This window comes from Semicossyphus pulcher, unplaced genomic scaffold (assembly GCF_022749685.1).
Source record: "Semicossyphus pulcher isolate SPU_LCO1_2020_fin unplaced genomic scaffold, fSemPul1.0.p SCAF_6, whole genome shotgun sequence".
Classification (NCBI taxonomy): domain Eukaryota; kingdom Metazoa; phylum Chordata; class Actinopteri; order Labriformes; family Labridae; genus Semicossyphus; species Semicossyphus pulcher.
Genome location: NW_027211737.1, coordinates 5,408,966 through 5,418,755, shown reverse-complemented (window position 1 = coordinate 5,418,755; position 9,790 = coordinate 5,408,966).

Here is a 9,790-nt window from a genome sequence, read left to right as displayed (position 1 = left end):
TGTATGTGTAATTTCACTGCCCTTTTGCATTATAGATTGGGTCTCCCAGCTTGGTAGGCAGCAACCCTCCCCCCTACAAATAGTTTCACCTTTACACTCTACCTTTGAGATAAACTTTGATTAAATTTCCTTGAACCAAGTGTGAAATAATCAGCTGCAGTTGTCCCGCCCTCACAGATGCAATAACACTTCTCGTCTCTCAATGAATCTTCCACTCTGAGTCTGAGCTAACTCGTGTCCACATACTCTGAACGTCTCTGCAGATACCTGTTGCAATTAGCTACCTAACGTTTGCTTTTTTCCCCATCATACCTGTGTGTGCTGTCCCCAGGTGCACATCCACCGTCGGAGATGACAACATGTCATTCTTTTATTTTCTAACTGGGGTGGACTTGGAGAAGCAGCAATGTTTCTGCTACATACATTTAGTGGTGGCGGCCACAGAATTGTTGCCACCGCTGCTTCTTTAACGTGTCCTGAAGCTGCAATTAAACGATTCCGTGGAGATTTCTGCTACAAATCAACAGTCGTCCAGTCAGTTCTATTATGCAATGTAAACAATCCATGTGCCTATATCAGCTGTGCGCTCAATATCCAACTTTCAGCTCCCTGCTGCACAATATGAAAATGAGGAGGTGAGGAGATATTGTGTATCTAACTCCGTACATCCCTACTGTCTGCATTGATTGTCGCTGTTTATGAAGCTAAAAAAAGGTGCAGATGTCATTCGGTAACGATCAATGTAAACAATCCACGTGCCTATATCAGCTGTGTGCTCAATATCAAACTTTCAACTCCCTGGTGATCTCCCTCAAGCCAGCTGCACAATATGAGAAGGAGGAGATTGGCAAGGAAAAACGTCCTTTTAACAGGCAGAAACCTCGAGCAGAACCAGACTCATTTTGAACAGCCATCTGCCTCGACTGGATGGGATGAAAAACGGGATAGAAGGAGATGCAGGATAGAGACAGGCAAAGAGAGCAACAACAACATATGTTTTTGTTACATCAACAACAACAGGTAATACATACTTATGGTTACAATGCCAATAATAGTGTAAAGATTAGCAAGAACAGCATAGTCATAATGAAAGACTGATAATAAATTAGCAAGAGAAGCAGAGTACTGATAAAGGCTGTAGTAAAAGTAATTGTAACAGTTGGAGTTAACAGGTCTACTATTTAACATTAGCAGCAACAATAATGATACTATGGGGAAGACTGATATTAGTTGTTGTTGCAGTTGAGCAGGTCCACAGCAGCAGGTGGTCTGCAGCAACGAACCTACAAGACAAGGGAGCACAAAAACTCCCAGGAAGATATATGTGGTTAGTAATGTTAATGGGACCAGAAGATACAGAGTTAATGAGCTGCATTAATATAACATATATGCATACAGAGAGAGGCAGAGGCAGAGAGAGAGGCAGAGAGAGACACACAGAAAGACAGACAGAGAGAGACAGAGAGACAGAGACAGACAGACAGAGAGACGGAGACAGACAGACAGACAGAGACAGACACAGAGAGAGACAGAGAGAGAGACAGGAGCTCGGTGTGTCAGATCCCCCCGGCAGTCTAAACCTATAGCAGCATAACTATGGGCTAGTCCAAGCCTGAGCCAGCCCTAACTATAAGCTTTATCAAAGAGGAAAGTTTTAAGTCTACTTTTAAAAGTAGAGAGGGTGTCTGCCTCCCGGACCCTGACTGGTAGATTGTTCCAGAGGAGGGGGGGGGGGGGGGGGGGGACTGGTAAGTGAAGGCTCTACCCTTCACACTACTCAGAATCAGATTCCATTATTTCTCAACCCAGTTTTCAAACAAGCTTTTGTTTTTATTTTATAATATATATTTCTAAATGTGATATTGTTACAGTGTATTTCATGAGCTTATCCAAACATTGTATAATCATTGAAAGAAGTTTTCTCTAACCTCTAATATTTACTTAACATTAACATAGAAACAGATCTGTATCAGTCTGTAAGGTGGTTGATCAAGCTTTAACCTGCTGAGACTAATTGGCATTTGGATTCAGAGACAGGGAATTTCCAAACTAAGCTTGCTGGATGCAGAGTGCAGTGCCACCTGGTGTTAGAAAAGGTGATACATGTTCACTAATATTCTGAAAACCCTTCTGAAAGATGTAACTAATAATGCGACATCTACAGTCACTGTATAAATAATTTGGTCCTTTTTAAAGGTAGACATCATGCAGCATTAATGTTTGCAGATGAAAAGGTCATGGTTTACATTTTAAAATGTTCATCTAGAACGGACTAGTAATGGTTTGGCTTAAACCAGCCTGGCTTGCCAATTCCAGTTATTTTGGATTTAAACTTGTTTAAAATTGGAAGGTGTGGTGTGATACTGATCTAATTCATTGGCTATGACTCTTGTGACATAACTCTATCCAAACTTCCAGTGACGTTCTGACAAAGGTATTTTTTGGTTCCTGTTTCTTTGATTGTAATTGTTGCATGCATATCCTTTTCTGGCAGAAGTTCAGTCCCTTATACAAACATGTAGAGAATTGTCATCAAACTCACATGTACCTTTAGACAATTACCCCATCTAGTGGCCAAAATGTATACTTTAATATTGTTTTTGAAATGTATACGCTTACAGGAATTCTTGCCTTGACCAAAGAGATACTCTTCTTGTCTGGCATCAAAGCAATGATAATTCACTGTAAAAATAATAATAATAATAATAAAAATAAATAAATATGAATACAGCATGACAAGACATGCCTTGCCTTCTGTGTGAAACAATAAACAAAGGAGTTGCATGCGGGGAAAGAAAGGCCCTTCCTGTTTTACATCCAAGAGCCATTTTCTATTCATTTGTCATGTTTATTGTAGATTCCAAAGTCCAATGTGGGAGAACACACAGGTGGAGAAAAGCCCAGAATAAACATAAAGTATTGTGTTGAAGTCTGCTGGGGGAAGGAAAAACAATGCTCTCGTGCACTACAAGGACAAATTACACTATGACTCATTTTCTGTTTGAGTGTGATAGTCAATAACTCAACAGTGTGCCAATAAATCACTTTACCACACCAGTATCTATGGTCAAGAGAGTAAATCTCAATTAATTTCTTTAAACTTATCATGCAAATACAGTTTGCCAATGTAACATCACTTCTTGATACATATCACAAGCCACAACTCTTGAAATCCCATGAAAAATCCCCAAAACCAAAGAAATTATATTGAAAGTAAACTGTAATAAATTATAGACTATATACATAGATACACTATTCTATATACTAGTATCTATATACTATTCTTTAAGAGTGTACAGAGTGTTGATTCCTTTATACTGCGCAATATTCCTGTGTGTATACAAATTATCTGTGCATCTAAGTCTTAGTGTTAGTGTGTAGCAACAAGTGAATTTCCCTTTGGGGATCAATAAAGTTATTGTTATTGTTAACATTGTCATTGTCAAAGGTGCACATAGTGTATATATAGTGTGTATGTATTAATATAGTGTATATGTGCCAAATAAAACCACGCCGACTGCCATAATAATTAGGTTTAAATGTTATTTGGATGTGCTTAGTAGTGTTAGAAGTGGACTTTTCTATTAACTTGTCAAAAAAAGCATAAAGCAGCGAGAGAAAATCACAACGCGCTTTTTCTCTTCTCGTTTAGTAATTCTGAAGTAGCAAAACATTTTTATAGCATGGGGGAGGACTTAGCACTTTAACCTATAATAAGTGTTTAAAATGCACTACTCTCGGCGAGAGGAGATGAAAAACATGTCCTTTAGTAAAGAAGCAGTAATGAACCAGGTGAAACCACGCAGTGTCATAATAATAAAGTTGAAATGTTATTTGGCTATGGTTAAACTGGTAATGCCCTTTGAAGAATAAATAAATACTTTGACATTCACGATTAAATAAGCATGACGATTTAAGCGTGATTAATAGTGTACCTGGTTAATTGCTGCATCCCTAGTTGGGTGTACTAATTTGGAGAAAGATAGATAATTTTGTGTGCGTTGTTGATACATTTTTGCTTTAAAACCCCTCAAACTGGTGAACTAAAAATGTATTTCTTTTCTCTTCCCCCCTAACCCCCTGACCATCTTTCATTCCCCCCAGCCTCCTCCTCACTGCTGATCACCACAGATTTAGGATGGCGAGACCAGGCCTGCCTTGGACCCAGCCAAGGTGGAAACAATAATTGGTAAGAACAAATTAGTTGTCTGTGCTTATGTGCAATTCTAATAGATATGCATTTGCCTCATATTTTTAAAGTAGATATTGATTATGTTCATTTTGTAATTCATCTGACAGACCATGTTCAGAAGAGATTTCCACATGTGAGTCCTGTTGATATCAAAACATGCATGGCCCAGAAGCTAAAAGAGCTGCGCCAGGGCAGTCGCAGTGATAGGTGTCACGTTCAGACGGACAACAGGACCCAACTGAGCAGACCTGAGACAGTGCAGATTCCTTCAACCGTTTATTGGCAGAGTTCGGTACACAGGAGATCAGTCAATGGCAGCAGAACAAAAATCGGAAGGCAAGGTCGTAGTCCAAAAAACAGGCAAATGTCAAAACCAAGGCAGCAAACTAGACAGGCAGAAGTACAAAAGCGCTGGGCAAAAAGGAGAACACGAGGAAAACTGATCATACACTGGGAAACAAACGCGAGGAATAAATGCCGGAAAACTACTCACGAAGGATGCAGACAATCTGATAAAGACACACTGGGGAAGACAGGCTAATATACACAAGAGGGGAGGAGACAACGAGACACAGGTGAAAACAATAAGCAATCACACACACAGGGAGTAAAGAAACCTCAAATGAATGCAAACAGGAAGTGGGGAGATTAACAAAATAAAACAGGAAATACAGACAAAAACTCAGGACCTGACACTACCCCCCCCTCTATGGCCGACTCCTGAAGGCCCAGGATCATGAGGGTGGTCGTGGTGGAAGTCTCTGATGAGGTCCGGGTCCACGATGTTCCGAGAAGAGACCCAAGACCTCTCCTCTGGTCCAGACCTCTCCTCTGGTCCATACCCCTCCCAATCTATGAGGTACTGGAAACCCCTTCCCCGACGGCGAACCGCCAGCAGTCTCTGGACTGTGTAAACAGGACCCCCATCAACGATCCGGGCGGGAGGAGGGGGTCTGGCAGGAGGGACCAGAGGACTAGTTCTGACGGGCTGAACCTCACTGACATGAAAAGTGGGGTTCACACGAAGGGACCTAGGAAGTATCAGTTTCACAGCAACAGGATTAATAACTGTTAGAATGACCCGGACTTTCCCAGTGGTCTTTTACAAGGTCCAAATGCCCTCTCACCTGGCGGCCGTACAACAGTTCAAAAGGTGAGAAACCTGTTGACACTTGTGGTACCTCCCGGTAGGCAAACAACAGGTACGGTAGCCACTGGTCCCAATCAGCACCTGTATGCGAGACAAACTTGCGCAGCATGTTTTTTAGTGTCTGGTTGTATCGTTCTACCAGCCCGTCCGTCTGGGGGTGGTAAGGGGTGGTCTTAATGCCCTTAATTCCTAAAACTTTGTAAACGTGCTGCAATAGTTTGGACCAAAAATTTGTCCCACAGTCTGTTAAGACCTCTTTTGCTATCCCTACTCTGGAAAAGAGTTGTAAGAGGCAGTTTGCTACATGTCTAGCTTTGATTGACCTGAGGGGGAAGGCTTCAGGATAACGGGTGGCATAGTCACATATAACTAGTATGTACCGGTGACCTGAAGAGCTCCTCTCCAGTGGTCCCACAATATCCATCGCTATCCTCTCAAAAGGGGTGTCTATGATTGGCAAAGACTGCAATTGTGCTCGTGCTACTCCCTTTGTTGAGGTAAGTTGGCATGTTTCACACGAACTACAAAACAGCGAGACTTGTGTATACATCCCTGGCCAAACAAACCGACTAGCAATCCTGTTCAGAGTTTTCTGAAAAGCCATGTGACCAGCCCATGGAATTGGGTGACCCAACTCCATGACTTTGTATCTAAACTGTTGTGGCAGTGCTAATGACTCAATCTGACCCTTTCACTGGTACAGAAGGCCTTCTCTGACAACATAAGTGGCATCATCTAGACAGCTTTGGTTTTTCTGCTTAATTCCCTCAACCTCTGTTACCTTTTCAAACCACTGTTGCAGTGTGGTGTCCTGTTTTTGTAATGTCCCTATGTCTGGGGGAAAGTCAAAATCTAGCATGCTTGGTGGTTCGGGCAGTTCTTCTGTTCTTTCCCAAGGGGCACCCATTAGCTTTTCCCTCCTTTTCTGTGCTTTTGGCTTGTGAGGTTTAACTGGCCCTGCCTCCCAGTCTACCCCAAAGAAAGGCAACTGGCTGAGGTCTCCTTTTGCACTCTGCGCTCTGGTGGTGACGTTACAGGGTACTACAGGGACTGGCAACGTGACTGGTGGCTCCCTACCATCTGCCTTTGCGCTCTGAACCTCACAACTGCTCATGTCAGGCTCACAAACAGGCTGGTTTACAAGGTCATATAGTGTAGGGACATCATTTCCTAGAATGACTGGATATGGCAATGTGGGGGCTAATGGTACCGACAACAGGAAAGTCTGCCCTCCTACTGTCAGATAGACCTCAGCTGTGGGGTAAACATGTTCATCCCCGTGATTGCAGCCTATCCTTGACCTGTCCTCACTCCACTTTTCCCTTGGCACCAAACTAGGCAAAACAACTGTCTGAAAGCATGCTGTGTCAAGTAAAGCTTCCTCGCGCTGACCATTGATCAGGACTGGTGCTGTTCTGCCTGCCTTACTTACAGTGTCTAACCTGGTAGGCCTTGGGACTGAACACAGGAGAGATGGCTTGGTGTGGTTTAAGGCTGGGCAAAACTGCTTAGTGTGACCTAAACCATTGCAGTGGTAGCATCTAACTTCCTGTTTGAATGACCTAGGTGGAGGTTTTTTAGCATGGGCTTGGGGAGTGAACTGCCTATTATTAGAAAACCCTCTACTTCTTGGCTGACCAGACCCCTGTCCCCCCCAGTGGACTCACGTGAATGGGCTTGGTGGTCTTCCCAGCCAAAGGTGGCCTGCCGGCTCCCTTTTCTGGCTGATGTGAAGACCTCTGCCAGGCGAGCTGCTTCCTCCGCTGTCTTGGGTTCATGCTCTCTGATCCATGTGTCGAGCTCCGGATGGACCATTCTCAGAAACTGTTCCAGGATAATAGTCTCTGATATTTATTTTACCGTCGATTTTTCTGGCTTGACTTATTTTGAGAAGAGGTCCTTCAGCCGAACATACAGCTCTTGTGGAGTCGCACCAGGCTCAATCCTCAGGGACCGGAATCGTCTCGGTAAGTATCGGGTGTGATTTCATATTTCTTTAAGATTGCTGCTTTAACTTTGTCATAATTTTCAGAGTCTTTGATGTCCATCATGACATAGGCACTGCGAGCTTTTCCCGTTAGCAGGGGAACAAGACGCACAGCCCAACCATCTTTGGCCCAGTGACATACATGTGCCATTCTCTCAAACGTTGTCAGGAAGTGTTCAATGTCATCTTCTGTGGTTAATGGCAGCAATTTGGGCTCCCTGTGGGCAAGGGGTTCCCGCCAGGGTCTGAAACCTTGACTCATTCTGCTGGTCATTTCACCTGGATCATCATCATCATCATCATAGTAATCATAACCTTCATAGTGTTCACCATTATCATCATTTAGCTGGTCAGCCTGTGTGTCATGCCCTTGTCTGTCTTGGCTCATTTGGTTCACTTTCAGCTGTACTTGCACAAATTGATGCTGCATATTGGTCCATTGCTTCTTTTGACGGCAGAACTCCTTCTCCATCTGTTGATCTTTCACTGCTTGAGATCGGATGAAAGACTTCACCAGACCTGTTAGCTCCTCCAGCTTGTCGTCTGCTTTAACCTCTGCCATGGTGCTCGGGTCAGCTGATGAGCAAGCTCCCTGGTCTGGCTCCTCTGTGTCGTTTTTCTTTCCACCTCTTGTCATCATGTCACTGCAGGTGTGGGCCCCAGCTTCTTGACACCACTTGTTAGAATGACCCGTTCCGCGGCTGGATGATGCAGTGTTCAGGGTGGAAAATGACGGCAAGTCGGTGGTAAGGTGTACCAAAAGACATGTTTATTCAGCCATCAACAAAAAAAACAGCAGCAGTTAACAGGGTCCAACATAGCCCTGACCAGCAACACAGACAGATGATGTATGGCGCCTTTTATACTGTGCCACCGGTAGACTCATATTGGACCAACCTATTTGGAGGTGCTCTCCAAAATATTATGAATAAACAAAAATGGGCTGACGAAATAGGTATACATTATACCCCTATCCATAATATTAACAATAAACACAGTCTGCTATTTAACACTAAATAAACCCCATTACCCGTACTTACAATAAATATAAATATACACCACACTATTTCACCTCCCCTCTGCCTATCTTATCCCTTTTTCCGTTTATCTGGGTGTCCGTTCCCCGGGGGAATCTTTTGGCCCGAACACCCTGGAGCGGACACAGGACAAGACAGGTGAGTGATCACACAACTTATACATCAATCTACATTTAAGGCACTAGCACACACACTTATTACCACGATCAACACATACTACATACTGCACACCCTAAACGGAACACATGTCACCGTTTGTTAATTATTAATTCACGTAAACAAACAGCATCATCGGAGCTTTCTAACTCCCCTCTCTTTTAGGCGGAGCAGCGCTCTCAAGCCAGCACCCGCCAGAAGACCACCTCAATCATGGGCTTAAAACGTAAATAAATACTGTTTGTACACAATCAATAAATAATGTTTAATCCTAAAATATGCAAATATGCAATGTAATAAATGTACTGTGCAAAGATCGCTAATAAAGTGCAAATACTACTATCAAAGTGCCAAGTACCATTAATAATTTAAGTTGTGCCTCTAACCAAACCCAGTGTGCAATATTTACATGGCAACCAAGCCGTCAGTCACCAGTAACGATGGGCTCTTCGTTACAATAACCTTTGACACTGGGAATGGTCCAACAAAACGGGGCGCCAACTTACGGGACTGCAGCTTGAGGGGCAGATGTCTGGTGGACAACCACACACGTTGTCCAACTTCATAAGCTGGCGCTGCTCTCCTCTACCGGTCCGCAAACTTCTTGTAGGCCAGTGAGGACTTAAGGAGGTTCTGACGGGCCCGGGTCCACATCCGACGGCAACGTCGGACCAAGGCGACAGCAGACGGGACGCTGACCTCCTTCTCCAGTGCAGCAAACAGAGGTGGCTGGTAACCGAAGATGCACTGGAACGGGGACAGGCCAGTGCAGGAGCAGGGGAGCGTGTTGTGGGCATACTCCACCCACATGACAAACTTGCTCCAGGAAGCAGGATTCTGGGAAGCCAGGCAGCGGAGTCCCTTCTCCAGCTCCTGGTTTAACCACTACATTTGCCCATTGGTCTGAGGATGGTGGCCTGAGGTCAGACTAACCGTGGCGCCTATGAGCTGGCAGAACGCCCTCCAGAACTGGGCCACAAACTGCGGACCCCGGTCAGACAGGACATTCCTGGGAAACCCAAAAACTCGTCAAACATGAGACAAGAGCACCTCTGCCGTTTCTTTGGCAGAGGGAATTTTTGGTAACGGTATGAACCGAACCATCTTGGAGAAGCGGTCTACTACTGTAAGCACTACAGTGTTACCCTCAGAAGGCGGTAGACAGGTGACAAAGTCGAGAGAAATGTCCGACCAGGGCCGCTGTGGTACCGGTAGAGGCTGGAGAAGCCCGACACTAGGGGCGTTCTTGCTCTTGCTCTGTTCACAGG